A 19,038-nucleotide genomic window follows, 5' to 3' on the forward strand; every position below is an offset into this window, starting at 1 on the left:
ATGCCGCTGAGTGACGTGACCCCCTCTGCTTCCCCCCACCCCCCACCCCACCCCCCCCCCCCCCCCCCCCCCCCCCCCCCCCACCCCCCCCCCACCCACCCCCCCACCCACCCCCCCCACCCCACCCCACCCCCCCCCCCCCCCCACCCACCCCCCCACCCACCCCCCCCACCCCACCCCCCCCTCCCCCCACCCACCCACCCCCCCACCCACCCCCCCCACCCCACCCCCCCCTCCCCCCCCACCCCACCCCCCCCTCCCCCCCACCCCACCCCCCCACCCACCCCACCCCACCCCCCCCCCGCCCCCCCACCCCCCCCTCCCCCCCCCCACCTCACCCCCCCACCCCCCCCCCTCCCACCCCCTCCCCCCCTACCCCACCCCTCCCACCCCCTGCCCCTCCCCTCCCACCCCCCGGCCCCGCCCCCCCATCCCTCCCCCTAACCCCCACCCCCCCCTCCCCCCTGAGCCCCCTCCTAATGAGGGGGCCCTTCCTCACCCCCCCACCCCCCAGGACCCTCCCTGCCCCCGGCCCGACCCCCAGTGTGATGTCGGGAAAGCCGGAGCCCCGGCAGTGTCGGCCCGTGTGTTGCACTGTAATGGGGGGACCCGCAGAGCGGCTCCTGCCCCGTGTGGGGACCCCAGCGAGGGCGGGGGGCGCCGGGCTCCGGCCCTCTGGGCTTTATTATCCGGCACCCCGAGCCCCGCGGCTGCGAGGAAAGAAGGAAAAGGGGAATGGGCAACGAGAACAGGGCAGCACAGCGGCAGCCGAGAGGAAGGGGACAAGGACAGGGGGCAGGGGGACAGAGGTCGGGGTGCGCGGGGCAGTCGGGGACGGGGCTGGGGGGAAGGCAGGGTGGAGGAAGGAAAGGAAGGATTGAAGGCAGGTTTGGGGAAGGAGGCGGAACGTGTGGAGCGGGGAGGGGAGCAGGGAAAGGGGGCGCGGGGGAACCCGGCTGGGGAGGGAAGGAAGAGGGACAGGATAGAGGAACAGGGTAGGGGTGAGTAGGGGAATAGAAAGGGAGGAAAGGGAAAGGGGTGTAGGGGGGGCCGCCCGGGGGGGAGGGAGGGGAGGGCTAGGGGGGAGAGGGAGGGGGGGGGTTTGGGGGGGGGGAGGGTGTAGGGGGTGGGGGAGGGGAGGAAGGGAGGGTACACAGGAGAGGTATAGAGAAAAAGAAACGCAAAAGAACAGAAACACAGAAGCAAAGAAATATAGAGAAAAAGAGATAAAGGGGCCCGCCCGGCCGCAACCTCCCGCCCGAGCGCCCAGCGTCAAATGGCTCTGCCCGGCCCTCCCCGCCGCTTAAATCCCCCCGGCCCCGCCCCGCGCAGGCGCGCTGGGGCCCCGCGCACCTGTGCGCGCACCTGTGCTGGCCCCGCCCCCGGCCCCGCCCCCCCGCCCCCCGCCCATAAATGGCGGCGGATCCGCGCCCGCCTCACATTCTGCGGGGGATGCTCGGCCGGGCTGCGGCGGGACCGGCGCTCGGAGCGCCGTGCGGACATCGGATCGGGGCTGCTCCCGGCGCTGCGCGGCGCCCGACGGGCTCAGGTGGGACCGGGACTGGGAGCCGGGCCCGGGGATTTGGGCCCCGGTCCCGCCGGTGGCTGCTGTGGGAGCCGGGCAGCGCCGCTCCTTCCTCGGCGGGCAGGGTGGGGGTGCCGGGGCCGGAGGATCGGGGCGGGATCGGGGCTGGGATCGGGACCGGCACCGCCGCTCCGCCGGGGCCGCCGCTCCCGCTCCGCCTGCGCCCGGTGCGGGGCTGCAGGAGCCCGGAGCCCCCGGAGGGCAGAGAGCACCTCCGGTCCTTGGCTCGGCAGGGCAGGAGCTGCCGTGCCCGGCCCGTGGCTCGCAGCGTGACCAACGCACGGCCCGGCACGGGCACCGGGGCACCGGACAGCGCTGGCACGGACGCGGCTCAAGGGCTGCCCGTGGCTCCTCTGCCGGGGGCTGCTCCCCACAGGCGCGCAGGGATGCTTCAGCCCGGACAGACGGCACCGACAGTCCGGAGGAACCCCAGGGAACGGCTGGCATCACCTGGGAACGGCTGGCACGGCCGTTTGCAGAGGGGCTCTGACAGCAATCCCCGTTTCTGACCTCCCCGAGCTCCCACACAGCTGCCAGGTATGTCCCAGCCACCCCAAATCTCCTCCCTCTTTTCCAGCCTGAGGCCATCATCCACCAGCAGCGTTTGTGATTTATTAAAAAAATATGGATATTGATCTAGTATCGAAATCCAACTGTGACGGACAAAAACTCTCTAACAGTTTAAAGTTAGCAAATGTGTGTTTATTCGACGCCGGGCAGCGTGCGGGATCGCTCCCAAATACACACCGCCCCTTCCAGGTGATTACAGAGTCTTTTTATCCATACAAGTATTGAATACACAAAATACAAATACATATTCATAATTTTGGTACATCCCATTCCCCGCTTCGTATGCTAATCACTCCAAAAGCTATTAAGCATGCGTAGTTTGTCCCTTGAAATGGGTCGGTGGTCCCTTTCATGGGGAGGGGTCCCAAAATGAGGAAGTAAATGACGTCTTCCTCCTTCTGACCTTTCTACCTTTTCAATGCAAGTATGACAAATAAACTCTTGGTAGAACTCCCATTCCTTGTCTTCAATTGGTTTCAGAACAGAGGAGGCCCACAATTGTCTTATGTTCCTAAAAGCTATTTATCAGTTTCTATATTCTTCATTATAAACCCAGCTAACTAAACATTGTGCTGACAAGCAATTAATTATTAGTTAACTACTAACTCCTAACTTCATCAAGGCCTACTCATTTATTATTCTTATTTTAATTAATTCTTGACTTATTTCTCTTAGCTCCTCAAAATCTCTAAATGCCTTAAAGTTTACATTTCATTTGAGCCAAGGCAATCTTCCCTCACAGATACTAAATGCCAAGCCACAGCCTCGGAGATGCCTTAAAATCAGAGGTTCGAGTGCGATGATGTCTGGAGATTTCCAGGGAGCCAGCTGGAGGTGCAGAAGTGATGGAAAACTCTCACAGGTGGGTCCCACTGGAGGTGTGCTGCAGGCAGGGATGTGCATCCCTTTCCTGAGGGAAAAGGACATGCAGAGGCCACTGCTGAGGCTCTGAAAGGAGCGGAGCTTCTGCAGGACAGATGTTCTGCCTCAGCACAGGCCGGGAGCGCATCCAGCCACCGCCTTGTCCTGCTTTAAAACATCAGCTGGAGCCTGAGCTCCGGGGGGTGAAATCAGCTGAGTTCCAGGGAACTCTGTCAAGTGACTCCAGACACAGCCCTGGGCTGGGGGATGAGGGTTTTAAATAGCAAGTTCTATAGAATAGAGACCTGTCCTTGTCCTGATCCCACTGAGCTTCCCTGGAACCTCTGCTGGTTCCTGACACAGCTGGTGCTAAAGTGGCAGCTCTGCATGGGAATTTCCACTCTCCACGAGGCACTGTCAGGTTATTCCAGCAGGAATTCAGCAGGGAACCTGGGGCTGTGGGCATAATTCATCTGAACTAGCAAAGCTGATACTGAACCCCAAATCCAGGCACCACGCAGAGAACAATCTTTGTGCTAAATCCCCTGGGTGGGGAAGTTTCAGCAGCCAAATGTATAGAATGATCTAAATCCCAGCAGCCAGCATCCCCCAGAGGGACAATCCAAGTGCCAGGGTGGGAGCCCTTGTCCTTCCCCTGCTGCTGGTGGGACAAATTCCCCTCGGCACAGCTGGCTGGGCGGGAGCTGAGAGCAGGAGGGGCGGGAGCAGGGATGGGAGATGAGGCAGCTGGAATGTCACCTGGAGCAGCTGAACACGTTCTGTCCCTGCAGCAGCCAGGAGCCAAAGCAGATCCCTCCTGGCCGGGCTGGAGGGCAGCTGCTGCATCTGCTCTGGGGGAAAACTCCTTGCCCCTGCCAGGAGAGCTGACTCTGCTTTTCCTCCAGCTCCTGAGCAGTGTCAGGGCCACAGGGAGGGAGTTCAATCCCAAAAAATCCCCACAGCCCATGGAGTGAATGATCCAGGCAGAAAAAATCAGCATTGAGATAAAAAACTTAAGAGCTCTGTCAAAAAGGCTGTGACAACAGTGCAGTGGGATTCCCAGGAACCTTCTGGTTTGCTCTCGGAATGCTCTTGGTTCTCTTTCATGTGTTTTTAGTCTCTCAACGGGCAGCTTGAAGAATTTATTCTGGGACTTAGAGGTTGAGCAGGGTGGGCTCTGGATTGACTTTCGTCTCCGGTGCCACTTTGTGCGAACACAACTTGGCCAGGCTGGGTGAACTCATGACCTCAGCTTTCCCCTCCAAAATGTCCCTCACTTATTTCCCTGCGGGTGAGCTGGGATTTGGCCCCAGACTGTCACTCCTCACCTCCCCGTGCCCGCACAGTGTCCGTTCTGTTCCCCACAGAGCCCTGGGGACACCAGGGGGTCCCTTTGCCTTCTCCTGCCCCTTTCCAGCCCGAGGCTCCTCTGCCCTTGTCCCACACAGCACAGGGGCACAAAAGGGGAAAGGCTCCAGAAAACATTTCTGCAATTAACCAGCAATTATTTCAATTCCCCAGTGAGAAGAACGTGAACTCACAGCCACCGAGGCCTGACAGGTTCCTGCAGTGAGAGCTCAGCGCTTGTCTGCAGAGGTGAGTGCAGCACCTGAAAGGAAAAAAACACAGGGGAAAAATGTGATTTATTTTGCTTCAAAGTTATTTCAAGTTCTTAAAGCCCAACCAACTTTTCTCTTGATTTTGGTCGGGTGAAACAGGAGCAGTGGGCAGAGGTCGTGCCATTGATGCGGATGTGCCTGATGCTTTCTAGGGCAGAAAAAGTAGATTGAGCTCACCTTATGTCAAGCAGTTATTAAAAAAGATTTATAGCTCTTTAAACATAGCACCCTTTAATTACCATAATGTTTCTTCCATGAGTTTAACTAATTCTCAGTGTATTTTATAAAACTTAAAATAACACCTCCTCCCCATAAAACACACTCATCAAGCATTAGACAAAAAGTCCTAGTTCCAGTCTCACGCTCCCACATCTAACCAAAGGAGACCTTCCCCACAACCAAACAAAAAATCAAAATAACATACCATACAACTCAGCTGTATCCAAAAACCCTCACCTTTATTTCCTCCAAACGCCAAATACTCTTCAAATTCTAAATCAAAAACTCTTAGAAAAACAACAAAAACCATCAAAACATACTTCAAAAATAGAAAAGCCTAACCATATAAATATTTTTTTCAAAGCCCACAAAAAATATAAAACAATCTAATCAATATCCTGCATTTAAAAAAACCCCACTGTACAAATTAGCACCATTTGAAATGTAACATAAATAAAAGATCTTTTACTAAGAAACATATCTCCCAATAAATAAAACCACCCTGTAAAGATATAAGTAATAATTATAACTCAACCAACTAAAATTTCTTTAAAACCAAAAGACTTAAAAGACCTTCAATATTTATAAATAATAACATTCAATATGTTGTGTTAATAAAATCAAACAAAATTAAATGTCAGTACATTTAAATAAATACATTAAGTTTCTTTTTATCTATTAAAATTAAGTTTATTATTCCTTACTATCAAAATTCATTGTCTAAATTTAAATGTTATTTAATATAACTTATCCTAAATTTTATCAAAGATCATTTCTCTAAACTATACAGTATATGGTTAATTTTCTTAAAAATTAAAACAACTCCAATGAAAACAACTAAAAGAAAACACTAACAAACACCTATTCAGAAGTAAAAAAATACAGTGTATTATATCATCAATTTCATCAAAAATTCTGCTCTTCATTACAATCCCTACTCTTTTTATCTTTTGTAACACCAAAAAATAGCAATTACTATTCATATCATACTATTTAAAAATTTTACTCTATTTCCTTAATATATAAATATTTTTTAAAAGTTATCCTAACTTCTTCAAACACTTACTACTAATATACTTTATCTCTTTATATAATGATCTAAAAACACATAAAATTTCCAATTCCTACTTTTTTATTCTCAACTTATACCGCTCTTACACCAGGTTAACTCTCTAACTAATCTCTACACTAACTCTATAATTTAACCTAATGTTATCTCATCATTTTAAATATTTTTCAAGATTAAAAAAAAGATATTTGATTAAAAACCTCCTCCAAACTGTTAATCTTATCAGTTTCCTCAGTTATTATTACAAAATCACTTCAATATAAAATCCAACTACAACATTAATTTCTTTTTCTAAGTTTCACACTAAGTAATGACTCTCTCATACATTTCCTGCACCTTCACACTCTCAATATCCAAATCCAAACTCACAATCCTGTCCATAACCACTTTCAAATCCTTAAAAAAAAAGGTTACTATATTCAAAGCATATCTATTCTAAAAAACTTCTAAAAAAACCAATTATTAAATAATGTAATTAATCTTTAATCCTAACATTTTTACTCTTAACTACTACTTTTAAAAACATTATATAAAAATATATTAAGTAACATTTGCCAATTAAAATTTAAAATCTAACCTAACCCTAACTCTACCTAAATAAAATAATTAACAACAAACCCAAATATTTTCTACGTCAAAAATAAATTAAAATAACTTTAATTTAACAATTTAACTTTATCAATATAACAAATAAACTTATTTTTAGAATAAACTTAAAAAATCATTATCCACACATAAATATTTAACTTACCACTAATTTAACATTTATCAACTATTATAACTCACACAAAATCTACTTATAAAAATGTACAACTTTAAGAAATATCAAAAATAAGAATAACTTATAAAACGTAACAATAAATAAAATTTAACACCATAATTTAAAAATCTTATGCCAAAATTATACATTTTAATTATATTATTATAATAATACTACTACTAATGATAACACCTTCCTTATGTTAATATGTGCAACAAATGCTTAACAAATCCATTAATAAAAACTTTTTTTCATACAGAGAGAGAGGGGAGATGTGGGAATGGGAAAACCAGAAACTCCCACAGACACTGAAAGATTTGATCTGCAGCCTCGGGAGAAGCTGGGATTGATGTACCAATACAAGACACGGGCATTACGCAGGAAAAGAATAAAACAACATAAAATAACTTCTGTTTCTGTGGCTGTCAGTAGGAGCCTGCCCCGAGTGAGTGAGAGAGGAAACTGTGTGGGCACGATGGGGAAGGGTTTGCAGGGCAGGGCTGGGGCTGTGTGCGCTACACTGAGAGCTGACAAGTTCCAACAGAAGGCATTGAACAAAAGTACCCTCAGTGCGGCAGAACTGAGCAGAGGTGCTGGGTTCCAAAAGCCAAATAAACCCCGGGGTTAGAAAGTTCTGGCCTGCCTTGGAACAAAGAACTTGTGGCTGCTCCTGAGCCGCAGCAGCTGCTCGCTCTGCAAACCCTCACGCTCCCAGGCGGGTGCTCACCTGAGCACTGAGTGCTCCCGGCCCAAGAGCAGTCCCATCCCTTCCTTGCTAACAGCACAGGGAGAAAAAATGAAAAAAGATCACTCTGGCCAGCAGGGCTCTCTCTCTCTGCGTGGGTTAGGGGCAGGGCCCTGCAGGGAGCAGGGCGCTCCAGCACCGACAGCCCGAATCCAGAGCAGATCCACGGGGGAGCAGCGGGCTGGGGACAGCTGGGGACAGCAATGAGCAGAGCCCATCAGCCTCCCTCTGGGGCTGGGACTGCATTTAGCACACAGCTCATACCAGCTGTGGCACTTACACACCTCAGACTCCTTACCACAAACCAGTTCTGGTCTAGCTCTCAGGGTGACCTGCACCTCCTCCCCAAAAACCACAGGAATTAGAATTTCCTGCTGGTTTTACAAACTTCACGGCAGCTTTGCAAATGCAAATCCCAGCAGGTCCCTGCTTTCCAGAGCACCCATCCTCAGCCATCTCCACTTCCCTGGAAAACCTGCTCCAGCCCCGGGCTGTACCAAGGTGAGCACAAGTCTGGAGAGGTCAGAACCCTCACCTGGACTGCTGCACTCGGAGTGAGATCCAGCTACAAATGGAATTCCAGAAACAGCCTCCAAAATGTTCCATAATCACACCTTTAAAATGGCTCCACAGGGCAACAGCTCCAGTGCCAGAGCAGCACCTGCACGAGTCCTTGTGCCAGCCCTGGCTCCCTGAAAAACACAATAAACCAACATCACACAGGCCTTGTTTGCAGAATTCCTGATCCAAACCCTCACCTTTCCTGCCCAGCATTGAGGGAAATTTGACACGGTATTCACAGGTAACCTTTGCTGAGAGCAGCCATCACCCCAGTCCTCCAGCCTGGGCAAGGTTTTGCAGTGAATGGACCCAACTTCTAACCCTGAACCTAAATTTCTGTCAGCTTTTGTTAGAAAGATACTGGAGAGTAAATCATACAACAGATTTAAAACATTGCACGAGGAATAACCGGCCCAGAAAAAACCAAACCAGCCCATCTCTGCTCCACCCCATTTCTCCCAGTTTTGGGAGAAATACTGATATAATTTGCAAATACTCTCCTTCCCTGCTGCACTGTCCTTCACTGCACGTCCCTGGAGAGGATTTACTCCATTTTCTGTGCCCAGCAGCACCTCTGCAGCCCAAATCCCACTCCTCGCAGACACAGCCTGAGCAGAGCTCAGGCAGTGTTCCCAGCAGCGGATGCAATTCCGAGTTCCCTGGATTGCTCACGGGGCACTCGCAGCAATCTCCCCTCAGCCCAGACTCTGTGCTCAGAGGGAAGCGCAGCCCGATGGGACACAGCTCTGGCACCACATTCCCCTTGTTCCTGCTGGCCTGGAAAGCCACAGATAAACCCAGTCCCTCCGACCTTGCACCCTGAACCCCAGGAGAGCCGGAGCTGACCCCAGATCCCGGCGCCCTGCACGGCTGCGCTGACACCAGCACAGGCTGAGCGCCGCCCAGCACCCTTCCTCATTTTCCTCCCTCTGCTCCCAAATCCTGCCAGCCCTCCCCTGCAGCTCCTGCCCCAGCCCCAGCAGAGGCTGGCACCCAGCCCTGCAGCAGCTGGCAGAGCTGGGAATGCACCGAGAGCTCGGCTCCCCGGGCTCCCAGCCCCAGACCAGTCCTTGGGTGCCCGAACAATGCCCAGCCTGCCCCCCTGGGCACAGCCAAACACCACAGCTCCGTCAGCCCCAAGGAACTCTGGCATTTGCCTCTTCCCTGCTGCCCTTTCCCAGCACACAGGGGTACGGCTGGGCTGTCAGAAATGGCATTCCCGAGGCACTTAATCCCAGCAGAGAGGAAAAGGGGAACCCTGCGTCCCTTTGACTTACCCCACAGCGTGGGCAGGACCAGGAGCCCTCCAGTGCACCCCCCTGGTGCTGAAGCCTCTTGGCTCTGGCTGCTTAAACACTGAAGCTTCTGGCAAAGATGGGAGGAGCTTAATGATTTCTCCTGTCCTGAAAGAGAGGAGGAAATGAACATTAAGTCCACTGTGGAAGCCAAAGGATCCCGGCTTTCACACTTCTGCTGTGATTGCTCACCAGGGGGTTTTATCCGTGAGAGGGGACACCAATTCAAATATAAAAGCATTTTTATTCCTAACTATTTCATTAAAAGGAAGCTCATTTCTCTATTGCATTCTTAGCCTAATTTTAACAGAACCATTTTTATCCCAGGCCCCACTTGTCCGTCATTCAATCCTTTACCACGGGACTTTATACAAAGGAAGGGACACCTGGGTGATGTGTCACAAGAAATCCCAAAGAGAAAAGTGTCCAAAACCTCACAGAGAAAGGTTTCAAGGCACTCCAGTGCACAGACAGCTGCTCATGCCTTGTCAGGCCACACCAGTTCTGTCACATCCACCTGAGCTGTGCAGGCGAGGCAAAGGCTGCCCTTCCTCCCAGGGAACACTGTCTGAGACCACAGAGAGCCATCCTGGGTGAAAGGAATGAAATGAAAATGTTTTCTGGCAGAAAATGAGTGTCTGTAATCAGAACCTCTGGACAGACTTAGTAACACCACTTTCAGATGACAAATACAGGCCATGCCCATCCTTCCAGGCCAGGTGAAACCAGGAAGGAGAACTACAGGAAAAGCAGGAAGACAGAGCCCCTTATTTGGATATATATAGAATGCCCCTGGTTTGGTGGTTTGCCTTTGCTCCTAAGCTTTGGCTTCACCCCTCTCCAGAGGAGCAGGGAATTCCTCCAGGGTGAGGGGGAGTCTGGTCCCACTGCAGGATGTGTCCAGTAAAGAAGGGAAGTTCTTTAGAGTAAGTGAGCAGTGTTTTTGTTACACACAAAAATCAAACCAAACAAACACTGAATTGGACTACACCGTGCTGCAACACAGAGTGTTCACAGCAGGCAGAGGCCAGAGGAGCACACAGCACCCAGAAGTACCATTTCACTTGGTTCTTCTGCTCTCATGCATTTTAATTCTGCTTTGCTTCACAGCTGCTACTCTGCCAAGGCCATTTCCATTTTCAGAAGCCTGTGTCACGTGTAGCCGAGGCTTAAACATCACAGGATCTATGTGCACTTCAGTGATCTTACACTAAGTACCTCAGAAACCAAAACAATAAATCCAAGACTTCAGCTGGGTTAAAAATACCAGAACAACAAATAAGCAGACAAAAACCCAAACCCGCCTTTCCACTAGTTTTAAAAATGGAAGTCTTTACAACCAGCATAAAATGAATGTAACATTTGGATCCAAGCAGAGGTACAATTTAAATGCCAGTATTCTGGAACTGCTAATAACTCTGCAAGTATTTACATGGGTGGATGTGTTACTGGATGGAAAGAATATAATGCAAGAAAGAGAAGATTAGCTGTGTTTAGGATGGGAAGAAGATGATTAAAAAATACCTTTTGTCTGGACGCTCATGCAATCATCTTCTCTTGACCTCAGGATGGCTGCCAAAAATGGAGAGTGCTGTGTGACCACCATGTGTAGTTTGGAGAGCTTGACTACGCTCTTAGTGAGGATTCTTTCATGTATAGTAACTGGATGGCAACGTTCAGGACCTTCAGAAATGTTTCATCTCTGTAACGGTACCTTTGGGAGAAGGATCACAGAGAAGTCAGACTGTAACCAAACCCAAGAAAACCCACTTGAAGCTACAAGTTGGGTAAGAAATGAGAACTTGGCAAAGAAAATTAACTTGGCAAAGAAAATGAACTTGGTGAAACCAAACCAAATTCAAATGAAAGCACTTACTTGAGCCCTGTCTTCACAAGGTCACACCAGTCATCTGGGTCCACTTCTTCAACCACACACTGTGTGCAGCAAGTAAAAACAGGTGTTGGTTTACATTTGGCACATGGAGCTTCTACAGCAATTTTTGTTCAAGGGACACACTAAGAACACGCAAGCCAAACGCTCACGTGGGATGATCTGAGGGTAACAGGGAAAAAAGCTCTTGGATACAACAATCCTAATTCCTGGCTCAAAAGAAACTTGTTGGTCTGGGAGCAGGGGCTGTATGGAATCAAAAAGCAAGCTGGGCTGTAGGTTCCAAAAACCCAGCGGCTCAATACTCTTCAAACGCCTCAAGTGCAAAAGGAATCGCAACTTGACAAGTCAAAGCGAGAGCCTGGAGCAGACTGACAGCTGCACATCCCAACAGTCCTGGGAATGCAGGTGCCAACCTCGCCAGGCTGGAAACACCCTCAGGATGGGATGGACCCTGTGAGGTGGCCCCAGGGCCTGCAGAGTCAGCCAGGTCCTACAAGGGAGTCTCAGCAAAAGCCATGAGAGCGCAAAGGCATTCACTGCCCAGGGACCTTCAGTGTTGCGTGTCACGGGGATCCCTGTTCACTGAACTCAAACCAAGGCAACAGTATACAGAGGGAGTGACCAAGTAGTGTTCTTCAAGATCAAAGTCTGATTTCTATTCCTGATCAACCAGACTTTTGCCCCAGACTTCAGATGGCATGGCAGATGGGTCTTGGCACAAGTATCTCTATCAGCTTCTTTTAAAAAAGAAGGTGATAACTTAAATTTAAAAATTAAACTAATTAATTTATAATAATTTAATTAATTAATTTTAACTTTTTTTTTTTTTAATTCCACTGGTAACCTTTGATTTCTTACTCCTAAATACCTCAAACTCACACATTCAAAGGCGATTCGTACCAGAAAGTCATCATCAAGAACACAAAACTGCCTCGTATAAAGGATTCTCAGGACTCGGAAAAAGCTATGAAAAATCCACGGAAACCAGAATCCATAAAACAGGAAATCGAGTCCAATCTGTATTTACAAAATCTACAACTGCCCAATCACACATATGCATACAGTCCCTCTGTGGCAAAGCAGATAAGCAGTCTCACCAATAATTCCTCTAACCTCAGCAGCACGGACCTCTCCACTTCTTGCTTGCCTTCATCTTTACTGCTGCTGTACATGGCAACTAACCCCTTTACGCAGGCTGAGAAGAGATGTCTCCTCCAGGAATGCAGCTCCTCTGAGTTTTTAAGCACCGTGGATATGGCATCTGCCACGGCCCAGCTGCAGAGAGATAGCTGCTGACTTTCTTATTAACATTTTAACTTGGTTTTGTATATCTTAAAGATGTCTTGCTGCCAAAGTGCAAAGCAACAGATTCTCGGAGGAGAGGACGCTGTTAATGCTCCCATTCCTATCACACTGATTCCCAGGACAAACTGAGCCCTGGGGGAGGCACACACACACACACGCTGCCCACCTCTCTTCATTGCCTGCTCTCTCCGGAGCAGCAGGAAGGCAGTCCATCAGGTTGTGCAGCCCTCTGCTTCCCGGAGGTGGCAACAGCTTGGAAAGAATTTGCAGTTTCACAGTGGCCTCAGGGTCCTGAATCGCGGCACCGAGCTCCTTCCACAGGGCTTTCCTCAGGACAGGTGTGACAGCCGAGACAGCTGTGGGGAGAGCAGAAGGCACAGGTTCCTCCACCTGCAGCTGTTAAACAACACACTAAACCTAATTTTTTTCTAATCCAGCCCCAGACCACTCAATGTCTAGGAAATGATGCTACAGCAGCTGCTAATCTGTTACAGAGAAGTGCTACACAGAGGCTCACTTCTTTACCGTGCTGACAAGGCCTTATCACTGCTTGACCTCGTAGGCAGAGCTACAGCCCCATTCAGCCTGTTCCTGCCAGAACAACTGACATTTGTTTACAAAACAACAAAATCGTTATCCCTACCTAAATACACCCATAATGCCTCAACCCATTCCCAGGAGGGCGGCAGGAGGGGCGGGCGCAGCCCTGTTCCGACGCCGCTCCGCCCCGGCCCGGGAGCGCCGCGACCGCCGGGCCGCCCTCGCCGCTGCCATCCTTCCCCGGCGCCGCCGCGGAGCCGCCTTCACCGCTCCCCTCTACTCACACACACCGCCCCGCTCGCCGCTCGCCGCCGCCCCGCGCCCGTCTCGGTGGTAATTGGAGCCGCTCTGGCCACTTCCGCCACATCTCGGTGGTTTTGGAGCCGCTCTTGCCGCTTCCGCCCCGTCTCGGTGGGTTTGGGGCCGCTCTGGCCACTTCCGCCACATCTCGGTGGTTTTGGGGCCGCTCTGGCCCCTCCCGCCCCGTCTCGGTGGGTTTGGGGCCGCTCTGGCACCTCCCGCCCCGTCTCGGTGGTTTCGGCCGGGCGCTGGCTGTGGGGCTGCAGTACCGCTCTGTGGCCACAAGGCGGCAGCACCGCCGCCCGCCACAGCCGGGGGCCGCCGCTCGCCCGGAGGGGAGGCAGGGGGAAAAGAGCGGCGGCGATCGATCCCCTTGGGAAAAATCCTCCGAAATAAATGTCCCAAAAAATCCCGCACAGAAACTAAAAGACCCTGCCTCGAACCAAATAACGCCGCCCCGCCCCAAAAGCCCTTTCTTTTTAACCTATGTATATTTCTACGTTGGTGTTGTTTATTTCTAGCTGTACGGCAGGGAGGCGGTGGGAACGCACGGGAGGGGACGGGACGGGCACCCAGCGCGGCAGAGGCAGGGGCCGCGCCCAGGATGGCGGCCGCTGCAGGAGCCGGGCAGAGAGAGGCGAATCTGCCGATGCCGGTCGGCGCCTGCTCCAAATCCGACCGCCCGCGGAGCCGCTGAGCCCACAGCCCGTGTGCGCGGCACGCGAGTCCGCGACACGCCACTGCCGAGACAGCGGCCGCGGGCGGCGGCTGCAGCACCGCTCTGTGTCCGCAAGCGCTGCCACCCGCCCCTCCGGAACGTCCTCTGAAGCAAATGCCCCAAAACAGCCCGCGCGGAAAAGAACGCCAACAAAAAACCCCTGCCTCTAACCCCATAAGAACCAAAAGAAAAAACCTTTTCTTTCAAACTGCATCTCAATATATTTTATTTTTGTATTTTACATATTTATATTCACATTCGGATTTATAATGCATATTGATGTATAATTGCAATTTTAATAATTTCTTACATTTATTCCTATTATATTTTATTACAATTTACATTTTTATACATTGCTTAATATATTACTTACATATTTCTATAGTTAGATTTCTATTTCTAAAAGGTTTATATTGCTTAAAATAAACCCCTGCCTCTATCCAAGTAAAAATCTTTTTAAAACCCCTTATCTTTCAATCTGCGTTTAAATTTATCTCTATTTTTCGCATTTATATTCAAATTTACATTTAAAATGTAGATTGATGTATGGTGTTATTTATATTCTATCTATACGGAATACTTATTTTCATTTCTATTTTATATTTTTATATCTCTCTGTATACATTGAATATATATTTCTATACTTAGAATGATATCAAAAGAAAAGGTATATTCATTTTTCTTCCATTAAAACCCTGCCTCTAACCAAATAAAAACCAAAAAAAGCCCTTTCTTTAAACGATACTTGAATATTTACATGTTTTTTTCATCATTATAGTCACATTTGCATTTCTACTTTATAGTGATTGTTTATAAATATATATCATATATATTAAGGTAGCAAGATAGACAAATTATTATTTATATTATACTTCATAGATACTGCTAATATTGATTTTTACTTACCTTTGAATTTTTTATATTGATCTTAAGGTATTTACGATGTATTTCTATACACAGATTTCTAATTTTATTTTATTTATATTTATAGATTTTATAAAAAACCCCCTACCTACTACCAAATACAAAATAAAAATCCCCTTTATTTTAAACTATATTTAAATATTTCTACCTTTCTATTTTTGATTTTTACAAGTTGTTATATATTCGATTACAATATATTGAGGTACCGTATTTCGATATATAATATTTAGGACATAGAATGTGTTAAAATAGGACATACACAGTAAAATATGCATTATGTACTGTATTGATTTCTATTATTTAGTAATTTTTATATTTATATATCCACATGTATTAATTATATGTCTCAATATGGATATTTTATATGGATTTTATTTATATTTATAATCTATATTTATCTGTATTTATATAAACAAAATACTATATATCAAACAATATAATACCTAATAGTAATGGATAACATTATTCATGTTACATGTTTTATTCATATGTTTTCCGTTTATATTTAAAATTGAAGTTTTATATTCCCATTTTCATATTTATGCATGTGTTTTGTTTCATTAGAGTTACAGTTAGAACTCTGCAGTTATAATCCAATTCCTAAAAAGAAAATGCCATAACAAACAGCATCGAATAACCAAGAATACCATCCAAAAAATTCAGAAAGGCTCCACCAGCCAACCAACTACCAGCAAAAAAAACCCCACTACGCTCCTTTCACTAACAGTTCTTATCACATAACAAAAATGGAACATTAATTAAAAAAAACCCACCTATAAAAACCCACACAAAACAAAAAAAAAAACACTAAAAAGAAAAAAACTCTTCAACTAACCTCTTATACTCCAAACCATACAACAGATCCCAAATGTTTCTAAAAAAAACCCAAACAATACCCTACCACTACACTAACTCATCAAGAGAACCCAATACTCTAAAAATTTAACTAAACTCCCCCAAAATAATTACAGATATAAAAAAAATCGAAACCATGAAGAAACAAAAAACTCACCACCCAAATAAAATACCTAGCTATAAAGATCCACCATAGAAATACCCATGTTCCCAAAAATCAAACTAATAAAAACCAACAAATACATCCAACTACAAAAAAAAATATATATTCACAACAACAAAATAATAATTCCTAACTCAAGGACCTCAGAATGCCTTAAACCATCAAAACACAAATACCACCTAGAAATAAACATGTCACCAAAAGAGAAAAGTAACCATAAATAATAACTCCCAAATTGTCTGAGACAATAAAACACACAAAGCAATCAAACAAGACAAATAAAACCCCTACAACATAATAAACAAGAATGCAATTATCAATATTGAAAAAACCTCAATAATTAACTACAGGACACTACCTCAAACCAACCAAAATAAACCACTACATACTCACGCCAATAAAAGCCTCCACAGCCGAATTAAAAACCTACCCTCTACTTCATGCTATGACCCATAAAAAACATTATAAACCTTTAAAAACACATCCTTCAAAAACATAAGAACCCATCAAAAAGAAATCCAACCACAAGACTCAACCCAAAAAAAACACTTGTCATGAGCACCTGAAGCAAGAACCGTAACAAGCAAAAAGCACACCATGGCCCTTCTCCTACACCAACTATGAACAAAAGAAAACCATCCAGTAAGTTCCTCAAAACCACCACAGCAAGGAAGGCTGGAAAACGAGAAGCCACGCTCCTGGCACCGGTCCGTTGGCCAGTTGGTGATGGAGGTATGAGTACTCCGAGTCGATTCCCTAAAGCACAAAAATGAGAAAGGATGCTTAGAATTGCACCAGAAACCGAAAGCTGAGTAAAAACAACTGCTTCTGTCCACTGCTCCCCTTGGACATTGGGCCTTGACTGCTGCTATCTGCCTGGACCTCCTAAGAATAAAGACTGCTGTAACAAAGTCACCACCTAGACTTCCCCTGCAAATGCAAACAATGACTGACCTGCTCATGGCAACACCCTCACCGAGCACTGGGGCTCTCTGCCACTTATTTGAACTGTCTGCATCTGAAAGGAAGTTAGGACTAGTGTGAAACAGCTGCAGGACAACTTAATAGAACCAAAAATGTTAGGGCAATCAACAAATAAAAACTAGAGCCCAAATACACCCTGCATTACCAATTTCAAGTCCCCAGGACTTGTGCTGTTACAGGCTAGGCAGCAGGGCAGAGCAGCTCCGGGACAAATATGTGCAGACACCCGTGACACAGGACAGGACATGACCATCGAGGGGACAGGACAGGGAGCGAGAGCTTTCGACAAGAAGAAAGGACTCGGAGACCCAAAGAACACAGAGTGCACCAGAGACAAGTGACAGGACACACACCGGAACTGCTCTGCCCTGCGCACCTCAGCACTGTGATCAAAAGAAGCATTTTCCCTTCAGGTGGCCTAAAGGGACACTTCTCAAACATCCCCACCCCCAGAGCTGATTTAAAAGGCCCTCCCACCACCTCACTTTTGTCCCCTCCGTGGGCCCTAGCCCTCGACTTATCTCTTGGGCATCTGGGGATGAGAATCCATGTCGCTTTTTAATGGAGGCTGCCTCGTCTGCTGGGAATGTCCTATGGTCACCGGGCTGTAGTCCCGTGCTCAGCTACAATCAAGGACACCAAACATCACTGCATGATCTTATCTGCACAATGGACAAAACCCAGCAATTCTGCTACTCACCGATCTCGTACGAATGCCTGGTTGCTCGGGCCCCACACTTTGGCAATGCTCAGAGGCTGCCATCGTCATCTCTCATCGTCTGCCTGGGTTAAGAAGAGACAAAGTGACTCAGCACTGCTGAAACCAAAGTGGACCTTGGCTCCCCCTCTCTATCTCGGCGTCTCACCACAGCTCCTTGGCCATTGCCAAAGGCTACCCGGATGCCATCTTGAAATACAAAATTTCAAGGCTTCATCTCAAGAGTCCTGAAATACTTCCAGAGGACTCACAAGCGCAGGAAGTCCATCGGCCAGCTGGTGAGAGGAGCTTGGCATACTCCAAGTGGCTTCCCTAAAGCACACAAACAAGAATGGATGCTTAGAGTTGCACCAAACATTGAGACCTGAGCAAGAACAACTGCTTCTGTCCACTGCTCACCTGGCACACTGGGCCTTCACTGCTGCTATCTGCCTGGACCTCCTAAAAAAAAGGCAAAGAACACTGCTGTAACACAGTAACCATTTAGGCTTCCCTTGCAAATGCAAACAATGACTGACCTGCTCATGGCAACACCCTCACCCAGCACTGGGGCCTTCTGCCACTTATTTGAACTGTCTGCATCTGAAAGGATGTTAGGACTAGTGTGAAACAGCTGCAGGGCAACTTAACAGCACCAGAAATGTTAGGGCAAACAATGGACACAAGCAACAGCTAGAGCCCAAATACACCCTGCATTACCAATTTCAAGTCCCCAGGACGTGTGCTATTACGGGCTAGGCAGCAGGGCAGAGCAGCTCCGGGACAAATACGTGCAGACACCCGTGACACAGGACAGGACACGACCATCGAGGGGACAGGACAGGGAGCGAGAGCTTTCGACAAGAAGAAAGGACTCAGAGACCCAAAGAACACAGAGTGCACCAGAGACAAGTGACAGGAAACACACCAGAACTGCTCTGCCCTGCGCACCTCAGCACTGTGATTAAAACAGACACTTTCCCTCTAGGTGGACTAAGTATACGCTTCTTGGACATCAAAAGCCCTTCTAGAAAGGCCCAACCCAGCACCCTGCTTTTATCCCCTCTGTGGGTCATGACCCTCCACTTATCTTGCACACATCTGGGGATGCAAATCCCTGTTGGCTGCAGAAGGACGCCGTCTGCCTGCCTGGTAAGTTATAGCTGTCACTTCTTGGTCTGCCAAGAGAAAGAAAACCAAATATCAGTGCACAGTCTTAACAGTACATCGAGCAAAAACTGATAATTCTGCTACTCACCATCCTCCTCAGAATGCCCGGGTTCTTGGCCTGCACGCGTCGGGCGTGCTTGGATTCTGACGCCGTCATTGCAGGGTACACCTAGGTTAAGTGAAGACAAGGCAACATGGCATTGC

General features: G+C 47.9%; 2 long non-coding RNA genes across 2 annotated transcripts; one reads left to right on the plus strand and one right to left on the minus strand.

The window, feature by feature from the left end:
* Window positions 1-1,292: 1,292 nt before the first annotated feature.
* Window positions 1,293-7,090, plus strand: LOC140682074 (uncharacterized). Its single transcript, XR_012053323.1, has 2 exons — window positions 1,293-1,549; window positions 1,962-7,090. It is a non-coding gene; the product is annotated as an uncharacterized lncRNA (long non-coding RNA).
* A 1,472-nt stretch (window positions 7,091-8,562) lies between these two features.
* On the minus strand, window positions 8,563-14,108 carry LOC140682073 (uncharacterized). Its single transcript, XR_012053322.1, has 2 exons — window positions 12,292-14,108; window positions 8,563-11,219 (listed from the first exon to the last, which is right to left on the minus strand). It is a non-coding gene; the product is annotated as an uncharacterized lncRNA (long non-coding RNA).
* Between the last annotated feature and the right edge of the window lie 4,930 nt (window positions 14,109-19,038).

Source organism: Taeniopygia guttata, chromosome W (genome assembly GCF_048771995.1).
Source record: "Taeniopygia guttata chromosome W, bTaeGut7.mat, whole genome shotgun sequence".
NCBI lineage: Eukaryota > Metazoa > Chordata > Aves > Passeriformes > Estrildidae > Taeniopygia > Taeniopygia guttata.